General features: G+C 33.9%; 1 protein-coding gene and 1 long non-coding RNA gene across 4 annotated transcripts in view; one reads left to right on the plus strand and one right to left on the minus strand.

The window, feature by feature from the left end:
• The window catches only part of LOC147844732 (uncharacterized), a 731,371-nt gene that overhangs the window by 58,216 nt on the left and 647,632 nt on the right, over positions 1–25,523 (minus strand). The window lies entirely within an intron of this gene.
• Positions 17,208–24,241, plus strand: LOC101882039 (uncharacterized). Of its 3 annotated transcripts, none has more exons than XR_015942429.1 (11): positions 17,208–17,274; positions 17,555–17,680; positions 18,892–18,925; positions 19,088–19,117; positions 19,209–19,278; positions 19,606–19,635; positions 19,743–19,812; positions 20,168–20,212; positions 21,185–21,318; positions 21,397–21,528; positions 23,963–24,241. It is a non-coding gene; the product is annotated as an uncharacterized LOC101882039 (long non-coding RNA). The 3 variants fall into 3 exon arrangements; XR_015942430.1 differs by having other exon boundaries at positions 21,188–21,318; XR_015942428.1 differs by lacking the exons at positions 19,606–19,635; positions 19,743–19,812; positions 20,168–20,212; ... (1 more) ...; positions 21,397–21,528; positions 23,963–24,241 and having other exon boundaries at positions 19,088–19,226.

Consider the following 25,523-nt stretch of genomic DNA (forward strand, 5'->3'; position numbering starts at 1 on the left):
TCTATTAATAAGAATGCATTTTCATTTCAGATTGAGTATCTGATACATCAAAATGTGCTGCTCTTTATGATAATGAGACTTGCTTCGATCGTCTGAATTATGCAATGGACTGCAAACAGTTTGCACTGCTGTTTATGAGTTATTTTAAACAGAATGGGCATCAAAAGGGCAATATGGATTAGTATATGCTAATGAGCCAAGGGTTGTGATGTCATAATTATGATGCAATCTAAACAAGCTGTTTTTACAACCATAGTGCCAGAAATGACTTTAAATGTGCATTAGTATATTTTAAAAACTGAAACAACATAAAATGGTTAACACTATGTTGTCTGTATATTGTTTGTGGTCTATCGTGGCACACCTATTTATTGGTTTGTTTGCTTTATATTTTCCAAGACCCAACTTTCATTGTTCATTTGCTCATATATTTGCTGAGCATGAAGCTGGTTTCAAATCTATTTTGACACGGAGTGTATTGCTAAAAAAAATAAAATAAAATAAATAAATAAATAAATAAACAAAGAGAAAATTGTGCTGTGGTGCATTTTGACTTGACTGTTTTTCTTTAAGTTGCATGAATGATGTTAAGTTTATGAATGCATGAATGATGTTAAGTTTATATTTGAACCAATAAATTAACCAATGAATGGACTAACCAACCAATGAACCAACCAATCAACTAACCAACCAATCAACCAACTAATTTTTTGGGAGGAGATTTTCTTTTTTATTCCTACCAAAAATATGTTGTTGTTTTTTTTAAGTTCAATGATTGTTAGGTTGATGAATGAATGGATGAATGAATGAATGAATGAATGAATAATGATAAGTTTATGAATGAACAAATGAACCAACCAATAAACCAATCATTGAACCAACCAACCAACCAACCAACTAACGAATCAACCAACCAACTTTTTGGGAGGGGATTCTCTCTTTTATTCATACCAAAAAGTTTATTGGTTCAAAATAATAGGTATCCAATAGCAATGGATAGCAAGTGCTGGTATGCATTTGTGGTTTTGATGCCCAGTTTTATTTTATTTTATTTATTTATTTTTTGCTATATCAGGGCAACCTGTCATTTCATACCAGAACACCTTGAACTTCAGCATGTCCTGTGGTGTGAGCACTATTGCCAAAATGTGCAGGCACAGTGAGATGCCACCAACCCCAGTGTGACTGACAGGAAAATAGAGGATTGAGAGAGAAGGAGCGATAAAGAAATGGGCAATAAAGTGGCAAGACGTGGCGGGTGATGCGGAGAATGAAGGGAACTTGAATCAGAGAGAATTGAAATGAGTCTGAGAAGGAGAGATTGCCAGGCATGTGCACAGTGAACTGTATGTGGGGAAGAAAACTAAAATCTGGATGAGGAAGTGTTAAAAGAGGAACAATAAAAAAATGAAAAGTTGATAAATGTTTCAAATTTGATCGTAGATATGTGCAAATTCTCAGTTTTACTTGACTTTAGTTCACTTCACAGTTCAATCAATATTGTAAAAATTGCACTATAAAAGTAAAGTAAAATTAGATTATTATTATTTTATTTGATAAATTACAACTAATTCAGGTCAAAATAAAATAAAAATAAAATTATATATAAAAAAATAAATGCAAAATATAAATCAAATAAAATATTTTTTATAAATAAATAAAAGTATATACTAAAAAGCAAATAAAAACAAAAATATATAAACTGAAATAAAATTACATACAAAAGAAAAAAAAAATATTAAATTCAATTAAAATATATAAATAAAATAAAATTATATACAAAATAAAACAATAAATACATGAAAAATATATACAAATAAAATTAAATTAAAATGTATAAATAAGATGAAATTACATACAAAAAACAAAAATGAAAAAATATATATTATTAAACTATATTAATAATAAATTAAAATATTAAATGCCAAAGACTCACTAAATTTGTGACATTTTATTATTATTTATTTGTATGAGGTGGTGTTAGGAAAACAAATGAGTATAATGAATAATTAGACTATTACAATAAAGTAAGATAAAATAAAAAATAGAATGTTTGATTAATGATTGAATGAAGTGAAGAGGATGTATTTGTAAGATTGGCCAGCTATATGGAGCTGCTCAGAGGAGGCTGCCGTGCTGATCTGGGCTGTATAATAAGTGGGCTTACGGATCAGTGCTCAGCCAATCCCACAAGCCCTATCAAACTGACAGCGTGCTGCACATACGATACACACCACTGCCTCACATGCACAGACACACACGCACACACACACACACGCGCACACACACACACACGCGCACGCACACGCACGGACACGCACACACACGCACACACACACACACACACACACACACACACACACACACACACACACACACACACACACACACACACACACACACACACACACACACACACACACACACACACACACACACACACACACACACACACACACACACAGGGTTAGCAGGTGAAGCTCTTTAATCAGTAACATGGATTTATTTTCAAACATTCATTCACATACACACTGCACTGGGAACATGGCACCTCTGTGATGTGTCTGGAGATCAGAAATTAAACACATTGTTTACATAATTAGCTGCTTTTTCATAATTAAACAAGTGAGGCTTTTGAAGCCGAGTCTTAAAGAGGATTAAAAAAAGAGAACAGGACGCTTATATAGTGTACACACATGCGTTCCATAGCAGTGTTTTTATAATCAATTAAATGTAATGACCCACGCCCTCTCAAACAGGACATGTTGATATAAATAAAACCTATTCATCTGTTTAGGAGTATTGCATTTCATAAAAAGCTAAATATGAGCACATTACTTGTCATGGGTGGCTATAAATAGAGTGTTAAGAGACAATAATGATTCATAAAGTAAGTTTAATATAACCCATTGAAACAAGTGGAACAACAAAACATGTTAAATATGTTACAAACACAAAGATAATAAGATGTTACAATTATGAGCAAACTAACCGAACAGCCGACCAACCAACCAAGTTATGTGTATGTATATATATATATATATATATATATATATATATATATATATATATATATATATATATATATATATATATATATATATATATATTTATTTTTATTTTATTTTATTTTTTTCTACCAAAACAACAAAACATGTCAAATATGCACTTAGGTGAAGGTGATGAAACTAAGAGGTAGCGGGAAACAGAGCAAAAGGATAATAGAGTAAATTGGTCAAACTAAAATCTGAGGAGAGAGGATGGGAGCTCTAGTGTTGAACTAAAGGCAGGAAAGATAAAGTGATACATAGAATAAATCCTAATTCACCCTACATGACTTTATCACCATTACTGTACTATTCAGACTACATGACTTGAACAGTACACAACATGTACATGATCCAATATAGGTTGGCACACACTACATGTTCTGACAACAACTCTGCCACCAACAAGTATGTCCATTCCCTAAACCACAGTGAATAAAATGTTCAGTGTGGAGCCTTCAGAAAGATACAAAAACTATTGGCTGCTTGTGTGATGAGACCTACACCACTGACACAAAGCTAGATAGCAATAAGTAGGTGATTAAAACTCTAAAAGCTTTCAAGGAAGCTTTTGAAATCTGCGTTAATCAGCTTATCTGTCAGTATATTGATAGACATGGCCTTTCATATGTTCTTGAGTCCCTGAAAACATAAAGTGAGTAAATTGATGACAATTTCTGTTGAGCACGTGAACACAATGGCCAATCAATCAATGACATTCTTTCTCAGTGGTTGTAGTTCACTACAACTGACCCCATGTGCTGTTGAATCAGATGACTAGTTCAAAATATTTGACATTCTAGATATTGAACTTCCATCTGTGAGGTGTTGGCAACACCCCAGCAAGTGTCTTCCCAATCTGTCGGCAAGTTTGTTAACTTGCAAATTATACTTAAAATCATGTTGAGTGAACTATGCATAATGGTGGTAAGGGCGGTGAGAAGGGAGGAGCCAACAAAGAACCCAGAGCAGGAGTTTCAGGCGTGGAAACATAGGTGGTTTCTTAATGACAAGAAAGCAGAAAATAAATTCACATTCCTGTGGAAACAGGTCTTGCAAAGTTACCATGCAAGAACAAACCCAGAACACCATGAGTTTGCAGAACACACCTGTCAGGAAATCAAATGCTGTGATCTTTATGTTGGTCACATGACCTTCACAAGTTTTACGGAAAATAATTGCAACTTTATAACATTTATGGTCAGGTTCAGCTGGAGGAAAGATACAACATGGAGCCAGGATGATGAGTAACCAAGATGAAACAGGACAACTGAAGAAAACTAGTGTTCATGTATCAAATGAGGGTTCATGGCCAATGGGTAAGGGATCAAGGGTGTGTCCAGGACTGAAAGAACAAATGATCATTAGGTGATCTGATGACTCAAAATTACTTGTAATTAGCAGTCTGTGGGCAAAAACCCAATTACCAGATACAGATGTCTGAAGTTAAGCAGAGAGACAGACATGAACCAGTGAAGATGGGATGAATTAACTAAACATCATAACAAGATGATGTAGCATTGGGAGGATCTTTCAATGAACTTACACTGATCAACATAAAAATACCATACCACTTTTTAGGTAAAAGTACCATACCAATTTGTGGTTACCATTTCAAAAGAGTACATAGCAAGACGCGTAGCTGAACGCTATTGGTTTATAGAGAAATGTCACTAGCGAATGCACAAGCCAGGAGAACTAACAAAGCTATTTTTAAATACACAGCCGAAACACTATATAGCTTGGTGTGTGTGTGTGTGTGTGTGTGTGTGTGTGTGTGTGTGTGTGTGTGTGTATATATATATATATATATATATATATATATATATATATATATATATATGATAGTAACAAGCCATAGTCGATCCAAGTTTAAACAAACCTTGTCGTAGTCCTGATAAATAGCCACAAAGCCAAAAAGAAGAGCAGAATCTATTCTGTGCCCAGTTGTTATTTTCACTTTCTTGAGAGAGCTTGCGAGCGCATCAGTATTTTAAGTAACAAACTTCTTGAGCTGATGATAACAACATGTGTGTTATTAATGAAGTGCTTCTGACATTCGGGGGGCGATAGGGGGTTGGAGGTTGGTGTGGAGAGGTGGGGTTTTTGTGGTTGGAGACCATCAGGACTATGGCTCCTTGTGGACAGCCCACCCGCCCCTGCCTGTGAGAACCTCGTGATGTCCAGAATTTATTTAAAGCTCCTACTACATTTTTGACTAATTTATCATACAGAAATGTACTTTGTAGTATACCTTCTTCATGCTACAGTCATAAACATGATCAAATAAAAAATAAAGAGAAACAGTGTTGAACAATGATGAAAAAATGTGTTTATTTATGCATAAGGAAAAAAAAAAATGATTTAAACACACAAGCACATACACAAGCATCAGAGCAAGTGATTTTCTTCCCGCTGTGTTAATAGTTGTAAACGCATGAACATGCTTCGGTAAAGTATTTTTTCTGCTCTCAGTTATTTAACCTCATGCTGAGCTCACATACAGCTGCATACAGCTCTTTCACACATACAAAGCTACACTAACATATGTGTATAACACATTAAGAGACCAAGGGACTCATACAACAGACAAACAACTAACCACATATTTTTAGTTTTCCTTTTGTATAGTAGAATACTTTATTTGGCAGGCAGATCAAATAATCAGTCAAGAAAGAGATGTTAAAAATCATGTCAGATAGCACTTTGCTAGAGGCAACATTCGGCCTAACATTCTTACTATTTATCTAGAATGCAATCTGTCAAGTGCACAAGACTGGTTCTGCACTTCAGTCCATTGGATACAATATTCTTCACATTTGCTTTGGTCTTTATTTAGCACATTTTGCTCATCAGCTAATTAGGAGAGCGCTCTATGAGCTGTCAGAAAGGAGAGACAAAATATGTGCAGAGCAAATGGTCACTGGGGCTGGAAATCAATGTTGATGTGTTTGGTGCACATTAAGTCTTTTGTAACATATCCTACTACTATTATTGTTATTATTACCAATACTACTACTATTGCAACAGCTAACAACGACTACTACTACAACTATTGTTCACTGGATTAATTATTGAACTATTCCCACTAAACAATATACAGTATTAGAAACGCATATGAAGACATTAGCCGCATTTCCACTATCAGGCCAGTGCGAGCCAGGGCTTATATCGGGCCAGGCCGGGCCAATCGCCTGGGAGGTTGAGCAGTGAGGCCAAAATCATGTCGCGTTTCCACTGTGGGGCTAGTAGCTCGCAGCGCGTCAGCAAACCCCGCCCCCAGAACATCCCCCGAATCAAACATCACTCAAACCGCCCACTTCAGCGAGAATCATGCAGATAAAGCACACCATCACATCATCACGAAACTATTAAAATAGGACAACCAAAACAAACAAATGACACGTTACTGTACAGCAGTACAACGCATGTCTATACGCACATGCCTGTGTGTTTTCATTCATCATATTCATTTACTCGCCGACTGTTTGGCATCGAAATCCAGTGGTCTTGCCACCAACGGAGGGACCCAGCGCAGGGAGCGCACACATCCATAATATAACACCACATATATAAAATTCTCTGTTAATAACTCGATATAAAATGTATTTTATAACATCCTCTAGACAGACGCTGTCCAACATTCATCCCAAATGCTCCGGAGAGAACTGAAACATGATTATTTTTCCCTATAGGCTTTACGACACTTAATAGGTGATTCCCTTTATTTAAAGATGTTGCTTATTATATCTTAAGTAAAGGAAAGTGTTCAGTGTTTCAGCACATAAGAGCAGCACGTAATAAAATATAGCCTATATTTCGTTGCGCACAGCAGCAATGCACTAATAAAGCTCTTTATGTATTTTAAATTTCCTTTTTTAATTTTAGCATGTTATATAAAAACATACACACTTGTTTGAGGACACAGAACACATTTTGAACTTGCAGTTTTCCCCGTTCAAAAAGTGCTGCGCAGCTAGAGACAGAAAAAAAGGTTGCCTAGTTTCTGCGTTCACTCACCCCGAAAATGCTCTGTTTGCATGATTTGATTAATTTCATCGTATCCAAATACTTTATAAATAATATTTAAAACATTTTCCGGTGTTTATTTATTTATTTATTTATTTTTTATAAAATCTTTTTTTCAAAGAGGCTTTTGAAAAATGAAAGTTTAATATAAATTTGAAACAGTTTGATATAGTACCTAATTGTTATAGCTATAGCTTTTGTTAGTTTTATATTGGTTTATTTATTTAATGTGATTTTATTATAGGCCTATCTGATATTGGTAATTCTTTAAATTATTTAAATATAGCTTAGGCTATTTTATCTAGATATGACACTATTGTTTTGAGCCTACAAAAGCGGACATGAAATTTGTAAAGTTTAATGTCTTTCTGTTGTATTCATATAGTGTATTATCTCCAAAATAAATTAAAACAATAACAAGAAAAGAAAAAAGCCGCTCGCGGCATCAACAGAGCTATGAATGGAGCGCTCTTTTCTTCGGTCTCACACACGCACAGGCATCTAAATGCGCAAAAACACTTATTAAACTTGACAAAACCTCTTGAAATCTTTTACTGTCACCTGTGTCTTTAATATGGTGTAAAGATTAGTATGCGTTATTGAAACATCAAAGAGATGCAGCAAAGAAAAGTGACTTATTAAAACTATCATTTTATGCAACAACCTTACATTTAAAAGAGAAACATAAGGGTGATCATATGCAAAAAAGACCCCAGCCTATAATTTGTTCCAGATGTTTTCTTTCTCTTATTTATTTATTTATTTATTTGTTATGTGTTTGGCGCATGTACTCGTGTGCGATCGGAAAACTGTGCCCGCCTCTCCTTTCACTCCGCCCCGAAACCCTGGCTGGCCCTCTTTGGCCCAAGATATTCGGCGGGCCGAAAAAGGCCGGCCACTGGCCCCAAGAAAGCCCTGCTTTGGCCCGATTAGGCCCCGGAAATGACAGTGGAAACGTCATTGGCCTTGGCTCGCCCTGGCTCGCTCGCTGTAGGCGCGATAGTGGAAACGCGGCTATTGTATAAGAGGTCTAACCAGCTTAAGGAATATATCATGAAACATGTTTTCTTGTCAGTTAAATATTTTGGCCTCTATTTTAACGATCTAGGCGCAATGTCTGAAGCACATGTGCAAAAGCATTAAGGCGTGTCTGAATCCACTATTGCTTTTTTAAGCTTTTTTTCTGGGTGTGTTTTGAGCATAATGTGCATTAAACCAATCATCTCCCATTCTCTTTTAAGAGTCAGTTGTGTCACACCATGGCACATTTGCTATTTACATGGCAGACTTTGTAAGTGGAAAAACTGAATGTTAAACAGACCATCTTCAGCGCCAGGATAAAGAACGAGCCTTCTCCATCCGGCCTCTTTACTTTTACTATTTACTCTTTACTTTACTGCTCTACTTTAGTGGATAATGAAACAGTGTTGTATGTGCTCCACTGAAGGCATCCATTAGCCTACATATTTAATTTGGTTTGTTAAGCGCAAATATTTGTTTCAAAACTATTTCTAAATTAAGTTATAATTTCCATTAAACGAATAAATGAACAATAACAATGAAGGGTGGTCTGAGTTAAATATATAACTATTCTGATGCCTCATTTAGTGATGCATATGTTTCCAAAACCCGACAGATGGACACATCTTAGATTGTTTTTATTAAAACAAATATAAATATGCATATAATAACTAGTACTGCTAATAATAACAACATTATACAAACACACATTTCCATGAATTACCTGAAAAAAAAAAGCCTCTGACATGAAAGCACAGATGTAGGATGTTACAATATTGTATGTAACACTTCAATCCTTTATTTTTTTATATATGTAAAGATATCTGTGTATTTCTGGACATCCTGTGTGTATTAAGCAATGTGAACATGTTTTGGACCTACATAGGCAAATAACTAACACGCACTGTGCTAAACCTTAGACCATTTTTTAGTTGGTCAGAGGCGCACACAGTTTATTTCAGTTCTTTAAATTGGCAATACACCTTAACATATCTCCTTTCTAGACCGGAACACCCATGAGTCCACAAAGTGGCACATAGATTTGCTACTTAATGTGGCACAAAACATGAATATTAGGGTTGCACTGGTCTGAAAATAGCAACAAATAGCACCAAACACGTATTGCACCTTATTGCGCCGGGTGTATGATAGGGCCCTTTATTGTGTAGACTGAGACATATTCACTAATGTTTTGAGACATAATGGAACTTTGTTTACTTTATTTCTATTTATTTTTAAAAATGTTTGTCTTGTTTTTGTTAAACCACATTATTAATTGTCTTTTTACTAGTGATTTATTTTCGATTCATTATATTACCATCAGTTCACAGTTATTTTATTGTTGTCATTTTATTACTATTGGTCTTTTTGTGAATGAGTGTGTATGGGTTGTGGTTGAAAGGGCATTCGCTGCACAAATTATATGCTGGAATAGCTGGTGGTTTATTCCACTGTGGTGCCCTCTAAAATGGAGACTAAGCAGAAAATGAATGAATGCAAAAAGGAAATTATTATTATTATTAATATTATTATTATTATTATTATTATTATTATTATTATTAGTAGTAGTAGTAGTAGTAGTAGTAGTATATCAAAACTACCAATTTTTACAAGGCATGTATGTAGATGACAGTAAAGTTCATGTGACAAGCCCCTGTATGTCCCATGACAATTACTACTACTATTTCAAACTCTAAAGTTGCATAATACATTTTCTTTTCCATAATAATCATTGACAGAATGCAGTTTATAAGCAGCACACACTCTCGTAACAAACCCAGAAACTCTCACACACAAATGAATAACGCGCCAAAGATAGACTTGCAAGAAACGCTGCATAAAGAATGGAATGAGAGCAAAGTGAAAACATGACGAAAAAAAAGAAAGAATAAAACATGCGCGGGCGATAACAGGGGTGTAGGAAAAAAGAAACAAGCGGAGCAGCTGAATGTCGCAGTTGATGTGAAAGAAGAACAAGAAAAAGACCGGAAAAAGAGCGAGTGTGTGTCTGTGAGCGTGTGTGAGTGTGTGTAGGAGGTGTGAGAGAGCTGGAGGAGGAGAGATTCACACTGCATTTGTGAGAAGAGGAAAGAGAAAGACCGAAAGAAATGGAGAAAGAGTTCAATCCAATCCAGAAGGTTCCTCCTACACATAACAAAACACTCTCTCATCAGGACTACACACACACTCTCTTTCCCTCTCTCTTGAGGAAATCTTGCATCAGCACCATTTCATGCTTAGTTTACCGACACTTCATACAGCTCGTTTTGTGTTGCTCTGACAAAAATACTAACTAGGCTTTTCATTAGAAATGCAGCACATGTGTTAATGACAGCAAGCCATGGTTCCGTTTGGTTCTCTTCTAGTGTTTACAGAATTGTACGCCATTCTGAACTGAATTAAAAGTGGTGCTTGAGTTCAGTTGAGTTCACATAGAGTTGAAAACTAACAAACACAGTAGGTAGTGCTGTCGCCAAGAAGGTTGCTGGTTCGAGCCTCGGTTGGGTCAGTTGGCATTTCTGTGTGGTGTTTACATATTCTCCCCGTATTCGCGTGGGTTTCCTCTGGGTTCTCTGGTTTCCCCCACAAGTATAAAGACATGTGGTAGAGGTGAACTGGGTATAAGCTAAAATGATCTGTAATGTATATGCGTGAAATGATGTGTGATATAAGTGTGAATTTCCCAGTGATGGGTTGCGGCTGGAAGGGCATCCGCTGCGTAAAAAAATGTGCTAGATGAGTTGGCGGTTCATTCCGCTGTGGCGACCTCAAATTATTAACCCCTCCCTCGAGCCAAAATTATAATGCATGTGCAAACATCATTCACATAGTACTTGCTGCGTTTAAAGTACATATAATTAATTACACTAAAACATAAATATACAGCTTACCTGATTCAGTGCGATGGCTAAGCCTGTTTCTGCAAGGACAACATGCTAATCTGTGGTTGGATTCCTGACATAACTAACCGTAAATCATCTTCCACTGTCAATAAGTGTTAGCCTAAGCCTACTTGCTTTTGATGTACATCAGGGGTGTCTAACGTCGGTCCTGGAGGGTCGGTGTCCTGCTGACTTTAGCTCCAACTTGCTTCAACACACCTGCCTGTAAGTTTCTAGTATATGTAGTAAGAGCTTGTTTAGCTTGTTCAGGTGTGTTTGATTAGGGTTGGAGCTAAATTCTCCAGAACACTGGCTCTCCAGGACAGAGTGTGGACACCCTTGATGTATATACATACAGAAAATGCTGCTTCAATAAGCCAAGTTCGCAGAGCCCTGATGGTATGGTTGAGTCGAACATTGAGTACGTTTACATGGGTAACAATACTTTAATACGCGTTTAATACAATTAAGACAATAGTCTGATTTAGAGTCACCATGTAGACAGCGATTTTTAAAATAATTTTAATCCAACTAAAGTCATAATTGAACTAAACAGAAATGGATTTAAGACATGTGGAGTATGAATATATTAGTGGTACATCACAAAATGCAGAAGTTTTTTTTTTTTTTTTTCAATTCGGCGTGCGGTATCAAATTCAATTAAAACAACATTCTTCCACCAGTCCTTACTTAATTTATAATTCCCCAGTTTGCCACAGAGGCATGAATGAATGTTAATATGTACATATTAATAATATTAATAATAATAATAATAATAATAATAATAATAATAATAATAATAATAATAATAATAATAATGTATTTGCGTGTTTCTTTAATAATAAATGTACTTTCAAATGACATGACGTTTTAAAAGTTTTTTTTTCTTCTTCTTGTTTTTTCCCTTGTACACAATGAAACATGCAAAAATCTTGGAGACAATCCTACCTCCTGACAAAGCTTTGAATAGTTTTGATTGACAGTATGGGTGGCATCAGCAGACAGACCAATTAAATGCATTTGCATACAGCTTAGAAGAGAAAAAAAAAAAAAACACAACTTGCGTGTAGGTGTGTGAAAGAGAGAAAAAGAAACAGCCTATATGCATATGAATTATACTGTGGGGAGCCAGCTTTTGTATGTGCGTGTGTGCGCGTGTATGTTTCTCGTCACAGGCAGTAATTAGTGCAGACAGTGTTTTGATGAGCGGATATACTGCTGAAGCTTACTTAATGAGAGTCTCTGGGTGTGTTTCAGTGTGTGTGCTGGAGACAGTTGGTGAAATAACAAGCTTTAGCTCTCACAAACACCTGTGCCTACAATTTCATGACCTCTCATTGTAAACGGGGCCCTGAGTGACCCTCTGAATCCCATCAGAAATAACAAAGCTTCAGCTGACTGACCAAACAACATGATTTTAACAGATATAAAACATGTGCTTCACATGTTTAGTTCAGAAAAATTGAATAAGTGGATGAAAACACCACATAGTGTTTGCTAATCAGATTACTTTTTTTAATGAATGAATGAATGAATGAATGAATGAATGAATGAATGAATGAATGAATGAATGAACGAATTATGTTAATCAGATTGCTTTTTAAACAGATGAACAAAATAAAGTGTCAGTCAGACAGAATTTAAATAAATAAATGAATGAATGAATTTTATGATGTTAATCCGTTTACTTTTTGAATGAATGGATGACTGAATGAATGAATGAATGAATGAATGAATGAATTAAATGTTTATGTGAAATGTCAGTTAATCAGATTACTTTTTAACTTTTTAAGACTTGATGCAATACATGTAATCGGATTACTTTTTTGAATGAATGAATGAATGAATGAATAATTTAATTAACTAATGAACAAAATGCATAACTAATCAGGTTACCTTTTTAAATGAACAATTGAATGAATGAATGAATGAATGAACAAAAGTGCATGCAGTGTTAATAGCCGTGATGCATTACAACGATTGTAATCAGATTACTTTTTTAAATGAATAAATTAATGAATGAATGGATGGATGGATGGATGGATGGATGGATGGATGGGCGAATACATCAATTATTGAATAAATGTTATACATAAAGTTTTAGGGGATAATGAGTCACAAGTAGGGCCGGAGCAAGCTGAACTGCAGCTCTAGGCAGAGGACGATCACGGCGCCCTCAACCCCAATGTGAAAACGAAAGTGAACGGTTATGAAAATGAAGTGAGGTGTTGCGGACCTCTATTCTGCCACCCTATGCATGGATATAACTGAGGACACGCGGGTGCTGAGGGTAGGGAGGTGTTGCGGACGCCACCCTCTCTATTCTGCCGCCCTATGCGTGGATGCTGATGGAGGTGTCGCTGATGCCGCCCTCACTATTCTGTCGCCTATGCGCGAATATATCTGTGGACGCGGGTGGTGAGGGAGGTGTCGCGGACATAACTGAGGAGGCGGATGGTAAGTGAGGTGTCGCGGACGCCGCCCTCTCTATACTGCCGCCCTAGGTCGCCTCTATGGATGCGCCGGCCCTGGTCACAAGTAACATAATATTACTTTACATGAAGTAAGAATCTAATAAAGTGACCATAGCTATTATTATTAATTTATTTCTTAACATAGGAGCAATGTAATTGTAGCTTAAATGCAAATATTGATTTACTCTCTCTCTAAAACAGATCCAGTATCCCTTAATAAGAATAAAACTGCAAACTCAGAATATGAATTGCTGAACAAAAAGACGAAAAAGGAACACAACACAAACATAACACTTTTACATTCCTGAAAAACAAAGTAACAAACTTAGTTTAGTAGTTTTTTTAAGTAGCACCATATTGTGAAAGTGTCTTTCTAAATCAAGCATGTGTACTTAAATTGCTATAACATGGATTCATTCCATGATTTAAAACACAAAAAAAGTTTCTGATTTTTAGTTTGAATATGTTTTACAATACAAAATGACAGTTATGTCAGCTACCTTTTTTTTCAAGATACTAGTATTTAGCTTACAGTGCAATTAAAAGGCTTAACTAGGTTATTTAGGGTATAGGCAAGTTAGGGTGATTAGGGAAGTCATTGTACAGTTACTTCAGTATAACAATGGTTTGTTCTGTTATCAAAAAAGGGGTGTTTTTGAGTTTAAAAATGTTTTTATTCTAGTCAAAATAAAACAAATAAGACTTTTTCCAAAACTGTGAAAAATTCCTTTGCTTTGTTAAACATCTTTAGCGAAATATTTAAAAAGGACTTTTATAGCTCAACCATATATGAAATTTATTATTATTATTATTAGTAGTAGTAGTAGTTGTATAAATTTAGTAAGTATTTATTTTTTTAACTAACCAACTAACCAATCAAGCAACCAACCAACCAAGCAAGGAACCAACCAATTATCCAAGTAACCAATGAGGTGGATTTTGTGCTCTTTGGAGTGTGAAGTTAATCTATATATTCAGGTTATATGTGTATAATCTGCTTGTAGACTTGCATACCATTAAAACAATTGGACATGGGAAATGGCTTGAGGAAACAACTAGGGGTCATAAAAGAAGGGATGAAAAGAGAGTGGTAAAAGAGCCTGAGGTGTCTCAGGAAACAGATGTCAGAGGTGGAATTTGGGGTTAGGGGAGGGATCTTGTGTAATGTATGGAGAACAAAGGAAAATAATTGTTGTCAAAGTGTATTTAAACAGGCCAGGAGATTAGGGAGGCAGAATTTTTCAGACAGAGATGCTACTGGGGGTCTCCTGAAAGTTCTCCTTTGTTGTCGACAATAAAGTATATTCTTCTGATATTCATAACCTCCAGACTGAGTTTGATTTATTAAGAGAAAAACCAAGAAAACCACTACATTTGGTGTCCCTCTGGGTGGGCTGGAAAGGAGCAGGACTGGTGTTACTGTGCATGCTGGACTGGAGAGAAAACACAAATATGTGGCCACAATAAAAAACGGTAAGCGATTTTATGCTTATTAGTTTGTGTTTTTTCTGCCAGGACCTGCTTGTACAGGTAAATACACTTGAACTGTTTCTCCAGCTTTAAAGAATTAAAAGTAAATGTAAAAAAGATATTAAAGAAAAAAGGGGTTTTGAATGACAGAAGAAAAAGAATTTGCATGCAAATGATCTGTGTTTTCCTAAGAGGGCCTTGATGGATAGGATAAACATTAACTAGTAACTGTTACTCAGATTTGAGAAATTATTAATGATATAAGATATGCATAGAGCATTTATATGTTTTAAGAGAGAGTCTTCAATGTGTGGTGACAGTTAAGAGATTAAAGCAGAGTAAGGTATGCAAATGATCTGTGTTTTCCTAAGTGGGCCTTGATGGATAGGATAAACATTAACTAGTAACTGTTACCCAGATTTGGGAAATTATTAATGATGTAAGATATGCATAGAGCATTTATAAGTTTTAAGAGAGAGTCCTTAATGTGTGGTAACAGTTAAGAGATTAAAGCAGATTAAAGTAGAGAGATGCGCGCTAAGACCTACGATACCGCTTTGTTAAATGAGATAAACAAAGGGCTGCATGGGTAGGCGAAAGCCTGTGGTTACCGCTCTAAGGTTAGAGGGCTGCTCGGACAGGTCACTCAAGAGGAGTGTAGTGTAGAGTATTTATTTAATTGAAGTGTTTGTGTATTTGCTGCTTCAGATTGTGGCAAAATAGTCCACATTGGTGGGCAGAGAAGACTGCCTTCCTCCTCCTTGAATGGAATGAGGATGGGGGGATGCAGCTCCTGTTACACTGAGTGGAGGAGAGGAGTGAATGAGAAGAGGAAAAGTAATAAGATTAGAAGTGTGAATGTGTTTAAAAGTATGTTTTCAATAAGGAGTAGGTTAAAATAATGATTATAGTATATTATAATATAAAAGGAGGGCTGCATATGTGTGGTGTGATTTAAAGAACAATAGGAATAGTGATTGATGCAGTTTAAGAGAAGAGATTATGATATAAAGAGAGGAGTCTCTTAAATCAAAACTAATGGAACATGTTGCATTTGAAAGACACAGAGTAAAAGGCAGAATAATATAATAGTTAAACATTTTTCTGAAATTATCTTTGTGGTTTAAGGTTGAATATGTTAAAAAAAGAACAATAGGCAGAGTGAACTGAAATTCCTGACATAGCAATAGGTGAAAGACAGTCTGCTTCAGGATGGGGGTAAGAGAGAGATTTATGGTGTCCATGTGTGAACAATAGATTGCCTATTTACAGCACTAGGGAAACAGAGAAGAGGAGAGTAAAAGAGAGGAGATCAAACTATAGATGAAATAATGACATAGACATTAACATAATTTGGATAGAATATAAGTTATTACTGAATAGATAAATTATAAAGTAGTATAGTAAGATAAATTAAATGAGGAAAAACTAATAATAGAGTTATATTATATAGAAAAGAGTTTGAAACTTTACTAATGAAAAAGAATAAATGAAGTCATAGTGATCAATATATATAGAGATAAAGGAAGTATAGAGTAAAAGAATGTATTAATAAACAAATAGATTTACTAAATAAGTATGAATGAATAAATTATAAGTTAGTTCTTTGATTGAGAATAAAATAGAAAAAGAAAACTTGAAAATGAATATTGATTAATTGAAGATTTAATTATAAAATGTGTAACAAAATAAGTTTTAAAATGTATAAGAAAACTTAAGAGCTAAAAACTTAAATTACAGAAAGGAAAAAGAATAAAATAGAAATAGGAAAAAATAAGTCCACTGTTTCATAGATAAAATTAGATGTTTAAAATATGCTTACAATATAGGCACATTGAACAGATAAGATAAAAAGAAAAAAGCAGTAACAATTTAAAGAAATAATTGACTTTAGAGAATTTGATTGGATTTAGGGGAAAAAAATGTTTTGTCATCTTTCTCAAAGTCAGCTATGTCATTTGTTTGTAGTAAAGTACAGTGATTCAGATGAAAATCATAGAAGCTAGGTAAATGTTAAAGAATGCATTAGAGTGAGTTAAAAAAATAATTTTAAAGTTTAAGCAGTAAGAAGCTAAATTGATAAGTAAACATTGCAATTCAAAAATGAAAAATGCTTTTAGTAAATAAATATGTGAGTTTAAGTAATAATATGAACCCTGAGGTACACTGTAAAAAAAATCTGTAAAATAACAGTTAAATGACTGTATATTTTAACAGATTTTTTCCGTATACACGTATTACGGGTGTTTTTCCGTTTATATACATTTTCGAATTGCATTGTGGGAAGGGGATCGCAGCTCAGACAGCGTTTGATGGACACCGGGACATATTTCTTCCTCAGTTTTTTCCCTGGTAAGTACGATTAATAAAACATATAACAATATTTTAGTTAAAAGACTGCTTTATTACCTTTTTATCGTTATTTAAAATGATTTTTGTCTTTTATGAAGCGCCCATGGAAAGTACAGCAGTGAATTACGTTTAATATTGTTAATAAGATCAGACTTTATTTCATTAAGATCAAACTGAGCTATGAGTGGTTAAATGTAATTTAAACAAGCATTTACCTAATGATTTTTTACCTTTTTATGCGTTTTTCTCATCAGTAAATATGATATCTGTTCATTTACAGTTGTTTGTCCGTATTTTTCTAAACTGCCGTGCGCGGGAAGTGGCGTGACGTCCAATCACCCACTCACTCCCTCTGCACCTGACTGGATTAACGGTAAACGTCAGTTTGTCTGTAAGAGTGTAAAAGGTATGTTAATTATTTTATAGAAATATAAATGTTTTCTTTGTACAGTGCATTGAACAAGGGATAGCATTCAAAGTTTGTGTCACTGTGTAGTTTGGTTGATATACGTTACCTTTAATGAACACTAACGTTAACGTGTTTCAAACGCTCGTAACACCTGACCGTCTGTGTTTGTTTGCATATTAATGACTAATTTCATATTTTTACTGACGTTATCAAATGTTAGCTTTAGTTTGACCGACGTATTAAGGCTGTTATGTGACCGAGTTTCAGTGGAACAGCTTTGCCGGTTTTTAAGTAAGTTATAAGTTAGACTCGCGTGAATTGGAGGCATTTGTAACTCGGTATGAGGGGAAATACACACTCGTAAAGTTTTTATTAGTGGTGGGCCGTTATCAGCATTAACGTGCTGCGTTAACGCGAGACTTATCGCGCGATAAAAAAATATATATATATCGCCGTTAATCTATTCTCAACGTTGGGTTGGGAGCTGGGTGACTTTCATACTTTGATATTTTAGCGCGGATGTATACCTGACCGGTGAGCCGTCTGACAAACAAGTGCCCTTATGAATCAAATCAGCAGGATGCCTGACTTTAACTGCAGTTCGGCAGTTTCACTTTAACTCATGAACATTTCATTCATCCCGCGTGACAAACTGGGGTAATAGACGCAAATAAGAAGCAAGAACTGATGAGAGTGTTATGGAATTTAATAACGCTCGCCAAATGGAACGAAAAAAAAACTTCCGCATTTCGCGACGCGTGTTTGTGTGTACAGAGATAACAGAGTGATACAGTACGTGTGTGACATTTAAAAGTATTTATAGTGTTTACACTGTCATGCGTTTTCGGCCTCAAATACAACGTGTACCTTAAAGCACACAATTAAATGTTTGTTGTAGTCGAGTTGAACTGTCATTGATATTTATTTATTCACTTTTAAGAACCTCAAGGGCAGCTAATATGAAGATATAAAGATGAGTTGTTCTTCCACAGTCTTAAAATTCTTCAAACTAATTGTCAGTTCGATTCATTATAGCAAACAATACTTTCTTTACTATTAGGAGATCAGGAGTTTTATTTTAATGAAATCTTGATAATAGAGTGAACTACACATAGTGTTATCGCAAATGAAATCTTTTTATGTAGATTTTAAGTGAGTTTTATTTCCACAAATAAGGTTCACTGATATTTTGCTTTGTTGACTTTCAGGTTCTTTCATTTTGGTTATAAGTACATGTTACAGGTAAATTCTTAGATTCAATCCAAACTGAATTTGAATTAATGCGGACAAATGAAATAAAATACACCTGGGATTTTAAATGTTTTCATTTTTTTATTATTCACAACGTTTGTGAAGTCTAAATGTAGACGGTCTCAAACTGAATGAGTGTTATTTTTGTTGTAGGTGTGTTGGTGTAAAAATTGATGCTGACTGGTTAGTACTGCATTTTTAACCATAACAATAATGATTTATATTTAGCATTGCATCTATTGTCATTTTACCAAGAATGTGTTTGCTCTTTCAGAACTCAGGCAGTTGTGCTGGACCATCTGTACCTAATACAGGAGATGACTGTAAACTTTCAAGTTTAAGAGGTAAAATGTTCAGGGTTTTTCTGTTTGATTTTGAGTGTTTTGTAGATATAAGGTTCACTGATATATGATATAAGATTTGCTTTATGTTTATGTTGTCATTTTAGTTATAAGTACAAGGTACAGGTACATTTTCACAGCAATCTAAATTAAAATCTTAAATCTTACATTCAATCCAAACTGAATTTGAATTAATATGGACAAATGAAATAAAATACACCTGGGATTTTAAATGTTTTCATTTTTTTTATTATCCACAAAGTATGTAAAGTATAAAAGTAGACTATGTGCAGCATGTTTCAAACTGAATGAGTGTTATTTTTGTTGTAGGTGTGTTGGTGTAAAAATTGATGCTGACTGGTCAGTACTGCATTTTTATAAATAATACAAAAAATTAAAATAAAAAATGATTTATATTTAGCATTGCATCTATTGTCATTTTACCAAGAATGTCTTTGCTCTTTCAGAACTCAGGCAGTTGTGCTGGACCATCTGTACCTAATACAGGGGATGACAGTAAACTTCCAAGTTTAAGAGGTAAAATGGTCAGGGTTTTTGTTTGATATTGATGCTTTTATTTTTATTATTTGGCAAACCAATTACTTGTACCTATATTTTTACTAAGTGTTTACATGAACACATTTTGCTTCAGTAAGTTTTGAATTTTGTTAACATGTATTCAAACTAAAAAGTACTGGGTTGATGTGGGTGTTTTATCTGGGTTTTTTAAGCTGCTACTGTAATCTGTTAAATAAACCAAGCAGTTATTTATTATTATTATTTATTTTTGCATCATTTGAAATGTTACAAGTTCTTTATTTTGGTAATGTCTGTTTAAAGTGATAAGGAAATAACTGGTCCACTGCTGAATCTCTTTTCTTTTCTCTCTTAGCCACCTGATGATGAGAGAGACAATTTCAATGTGGGCATCTTGATGGTGAGCCAGGCCTTCATGCTGATTTTGTGACCGTTTAATCTATTTAGCGTCATTGTAATAACTTTATTTCAGGATGCAAAACTGGCTAAAAATCTACTTTAAATTTCAACATTAATTGTATGATAGTGTGGTTGATTTAACATTTTATTTAATGTTGGGTTCATTGTAAAAAATAAGATTTAATTTTGGTTGAATAAATGCTGATTTTGGGACAGTTTTGTCTATTTATTATCATAGAATTACCATTATTTCAGGGTGGAAAACTGCCTAAAAATCAGTGGTGACTTTTTAACGTTGTTTCAATGATAGTTTGATTGATGTTTTAACATTTATTCAATGTTAATTTAACGTAGGTTTGCTCTCTGGGTAAGAACTAACTTAAAAAATGCGAAAAACTTATGTATGTGCCACTTGAATTTTGTATCACATGTTATTGGCATGTTATGGAATTTAACTATGGCAAATAAGTGAGAGGAGATGGAAAGCTATGATGTCTACACGTTTTCCTGAAACATTTTCAAGGTCAATTCTTTCTTGTATAAAGATAGTGGAAAAGAAAGAAATGTAAAACAAAATGGTTTATAATTTTTTTACATTTTTTTTCTTTCCTTTATTGTTTTTTTTTTTTGCCTTATTTTTGTTCTTGCACTATAATTATTTCTTGTAATATTTGATTAAGTAAATATATATTTTTAAATTTCTTTTAAATTATGTAGCAGACATGTATTTGAATAATTTTACATAATAATTATAATATTTATAATATTATTAATAATATTAATAATTTAACATATAGGTGTGCATATATGTACCCATATATGTACATGTAATATAGGAAAACAGCCAATTTTATATTTGTCACATATTTCAAAAACCTAAATCAAAACCTATATTAAACCATATGTTTATATAGGTTCTTTCCATGTGGACGTGTACCAGACCCAACACACAACTCACTTTTCTTTTTTTCAGAAGAAGAGTCCACAGTCACAATAACAAGATCATTGAGCTGTCCCCTAATTGTGGTGAGCTACATGTTTAGTCTCTTATGTGCTAAACATTATGTAGCCTAAGGAAGCAGCCCTGACTCTGGAGTTTATATGAAGGTATGTTTTTACATTTTTAAGTTTATTTCATTTTTATAAGACAAGTAAGTTGATACATGTTTGTTGTATTTACAACAGGAGCATGCTGAGTAACTATCTAGAATGTAGGTCCATAGCAGAAAAAAGTGCACCAAGCAGAAACATACCATCTAAACTCCTTCGATTCCTGTCAGACCAGAAAGACTTTCAGAATCCTTGGAAGATTTAAAGGTAATTAAGCAAACCGGTAATACTTTATAATAACTAAACACTATTGATTAATTTATTAAGCATTAGCAAAAAGTTCTGTTAAGCTTTAACTCTACATTAACAGACCTTAGTATACAGTTTATAACTACAGCTGCAAATGCTGTAATCTTGACTTATAAGCACATCTATAATGTGCTTAATGATTTTGTTTTTATATTTTGTTAATGATTAATTTTTCATTACTATATTTAGTATAGCATTATTTACAAACCAGTAATTTAAGAATAGTTGGTGTATTTTTTTTCTAATCATTCAGAATGTGTAAGTAAATGGTTAATAAACTATTTAAACTAACATTTATATATCTTATTATTCAGGCATATAGTAATAGTTGGGCAGCACAGTGGCTCAGTGGCTAGCACTGTTGCCTCACAGCAAGAAGACCTCCGGGTGCTCCGGTTTCCCCCACAGTCCAAAGACATAAGCTATATGGAAATTGATTAACTTAATTGGCTGTTATGTATGAGTGTGTTTGTAAATGTGTGTATGGGTGTTTCCAAGGGCGTACTCATGCTATGCACAGTTGCCTTGAAACTGGAAGCGTGCTTGTCTCCCCCGACGACCCGCACTCACATTGCATTCGAGCCTGAGCATGCTTACATCATCAATAACGCACTGTTCAGTTTAACAAGTGCTCTCACTCAGCACAGTGGAGATTTCTTTATATTGTTATATCGTTTTAGTTGTTCAATATGCAGTGACACGCAGTCAAATATTTCACCGAACAGATCAGCCACTTTTGACGCTCATAAACAATCAAAGTCAACGTGCTGCAGGTACTAGGAGGTTTGCTAAAGGTGCAGCTGTTGTGCAGTGAGGGGTTTGTGTCTTTAATCTATGACAGTTTGCAAGGGACTTTGATTTGGATAAATTAACCACTATTACTGTTCAATGAACGCAAACCCCTTACTGCACCACAGCTGCGCCTTTAGCAAACCTCCTATTCCTGCAGCACAAGGAGTTTATGATTGTTTATTAACATCAAAAGTGGCTGATCTGTTCGGCGAAATTCTTGACAGCATGTTACTGCATCCCAAACGACTAAAACAATATAACTAAAGAATTCTCCTCCGTGCTGAGAGCACTTCCTAAACTAAACAGCGCATCATCGATGATGTAAGAGTGCTCAGGCTCGAATGCAATGTGAGTGCGGGACGTCAGGGGAGACGGGAGGGAGGACAAGAGTGCTTCGGCCTGGTTCAAGGCAACTATACATAGTGTGAGCACACACTAAGCTGAAGGAAAATACATGAATGAATAGTAATTATTATACTTGTATATAAAGTATAAAAAATAAGTATATAAAGTATATACAATACTTATTTTAATAAGTGCTTTTGTTAACTTCATCCAGTTTTGTAGCCTAAAGTGAGGATTGTTTATGCTTTGTAAATCGCCTTATAAATCACAATTAAAGATTCAGTTATATTCTAAAAATGAAATTCATTTTATTGTATTAAATGAAAAATAAATCTTATCTAAAATAAAATTACTGTACAGTTTAAACATAGCTAAATAACACTGAAATGTTGCATCGTAAAATATCATTAAATTATTTTATTGTTGTTTTATCCAGTTTTATGTTATATTTTGGCACTCCTGCTATTCAGCAAGGTTTAACTGTCGTTTATAAGGATTTATAAATCATAAATAATCCTCACTTTAGATTAGGCCACAACTGGAAGAAATTTTGTAAATAATGCAATATTAAATATAATATTTTATATATATATATATATATATATATATATATATATATATATATATATATATATATATTTTTTTTTTTTTTTTTTTTTTAATCTATAAATAGTAATGTAAAATCAATCATTTAAGTTTGATAACACAATTATTAAACTGTAGGTGTAGCAAATTTTGCAGCTGTATTTATAACCAACTGCTAACATCTATTAATGTAAAGTTAATGCTTAACAGATAATGAATTCACTATTTGCTAATGCTTCATAAATGAATCATAGCCCGTAGTTATTATAGTGTTACCAGTTTGTTTATATTACTGTTTCTCTCTTGCATTATTGTTCCGAATATTGTCAAAAGTACCTACACTTTATTTTGAAAAATCTTAAAGTGATTTCTCACCCAAAACTGAATAATTGATCATTCATAATTTACCTACTCTCTTGACATTTTAAACCTGTATGACTTTGTTTCCTCTGCAAAACACAAAATATCATATTTTAAAGAATGTTGCTCCTATTTCTCCTATTTTGTTCTGTTGAAGTATGTCAGTCAGACAGGCTTGAAATGACAAGAGTGAGACATGAAGATGATGATAAAACTTTCATTTGTGTAAACTATTGACATGCAAGGAATTACCCCAGTTGTAAGTGAAATGTCATTAGTAATGTTTTTTTTTTTTTTTTTTTTTTTACAGCCATTGAAGTATCAGTATTGGAGCGGAAGAAGACCCAGTTGTATCGTCTGTTTCCTGCCATCTTGCAGTTAACCTGGTTTCTTAATGTAAAGTACTTGTAATTTGCCCACTTGTCCTCAATTATCTTAAAGCTAACATTTAAAACTAATTTGCTTTGAGATTATTTGCCAAGACTTCTCACTGTGTGATTCACATGTCAATATGTATTATTGTGTGTATAACTAGCTATTTGGAATTCAAATGATTTGTATTCATTAAAGAATCTGTTTTAATTGCAAAGTTGTTTTTGTACTAATCATTGTAAGTTCACAGTTAACAAACTATTTACTGCTTCTCTACACATACAGTATGGAATACATGTTTTGTTTTACTATGGTAAACCATTAGTAGTGTATTTCCCATATGTATAGGTTTATCCTTACCAACTGCTATTTCTATGCTGCTTGAAGAGCATTAAATTAGTAAAATAATATTTTTTTACAGTAGGTATCCCATTAAAACAAAGAATCTGTTCATTTTTTCACTGTATATATACTATTAAAAAACAAAAAAGTCCTCTTTTTACAGTAGGTATACAATTAAAACACAGAATCTGTCTGTTTTTTTACAGTAGGTATACTATTAAAACACAGAATCTGTCTGTTTTTTTACAGTAGGTATACTATTAAAACACAGAATCTGTCTGTTTTTTTACAGTAGGTATACTATTAAAACACAAAATAGTTCCGCTTTTTTACTGTTGGTATACCCTTAAAAACACAGAAAATAACCGTTTTTTTATATAGAAAACACTTAAATTACTATAAAATGGTTCGTTATTTTACAGTAGTTTAACCGTCAAAAAACGGATATTTTTTAGTTTTTTTAATGTGGACACACTGTCAATTAACAGAAGTTTTCCGTTTTTAATTTACGGTAAAATATTTGTGTAATGAGCTGCCAGTACATTTTACCGTTTTTTTACGGAATTTTTTTTTAGAGTGTATAGCAGTAATGATTTTGAACTGTTATACCAGATATTGGGCCACCATGTAGTATTGTTGAATTAAATCAGGTATGGAAAAACAGATATGGAAATAAAAATGCAATACTAAAATATGTGACAGAGAAAATAAAAGATAATGACAAATGGCAAACAGAAGAAACATTTGATGTAAGCAGTGAAAAAATAGAAACTGAGTATAGAAAATGTTACAATGTAAAAATGATTGGTTAGTAAAGGAACACTAGCATAGATGAGGAGAAATGTAAAGTAAAGCATAATCTGAAGCTAAAGAAATTATTTAGAAGAACACTGAAGAAATAGAAAATTAAACATTTACATATGATAAAATGATTGTGAATTAGAGAAAAATAAACTGTTAAACCGTAAAGAGGAGAAAATAGATGAGAGGAGTCTTCATTTGATGAAAAAAAAAAATGGGAAAGAAGGAAAGACTTTTATGAGCTAAATTCCATAAATTACTTAAGAGGACATAGGGATGGACTTTGGGGGACTGTGGTCTCTTACCTACCAGACATCTCTGAGTGCACTGGCAAATGGAAAAGGTGTTTGAAAAAC

This window comes from Danio rerio, chromosome 4, assembly GCF_052040795.2.
Source record: "Danio rerio strain M-AB ecotype USA chromosome 4, GRCz13ab, whole genome shotgun sequence".
Classification (NCBI taxonomy): domain Eukaryota; kingdom Metazoa; phylum Chordata; class Actinopteri; order Cypriniformes; family Danionidae; genus Danio; species Danio rerio.